Consider the following 230-nt stretch of genomic DNA (forward strand, 5'->3'; position numbering starts at 1 on the left):
TAATCCCCACCTGGGCACAACCAGAAGCCACCCAGCTCGCATGCCAAGCCCCGTGTCCCCCACACCAACAAAGGGACGCTCTTTTCTTCCCCGAACAGCCCGGCTCCGCAGTGGTGCCGGAGATCCCAACCACCCCCAAAAACGGCGCTAAAAATAACCCAACAAATTTTAAAAATCCAAATAAAGCCCCAGACACCCGAGGGCCCAGGAGAGCCCCGGAGAGGTCAGGG

Source organism: Mesitornis unicolor, unplaced genomic scaffold (genome assembly GCF_000695765.1).
Source record: "Mesitornis unicolor isolate BGI_N332 unplaced genomic scaffold, ASM69576v1 scaffold33582, whole genome shotgun sequence".
Taxonomy (NCBI): domain Eukaryota; kingdom Metazoa; phylum Chordata; class Aves; order Mesitornithiformes; family Mesitornithidae; genus Mesitornis; species Mesitornis unicolor.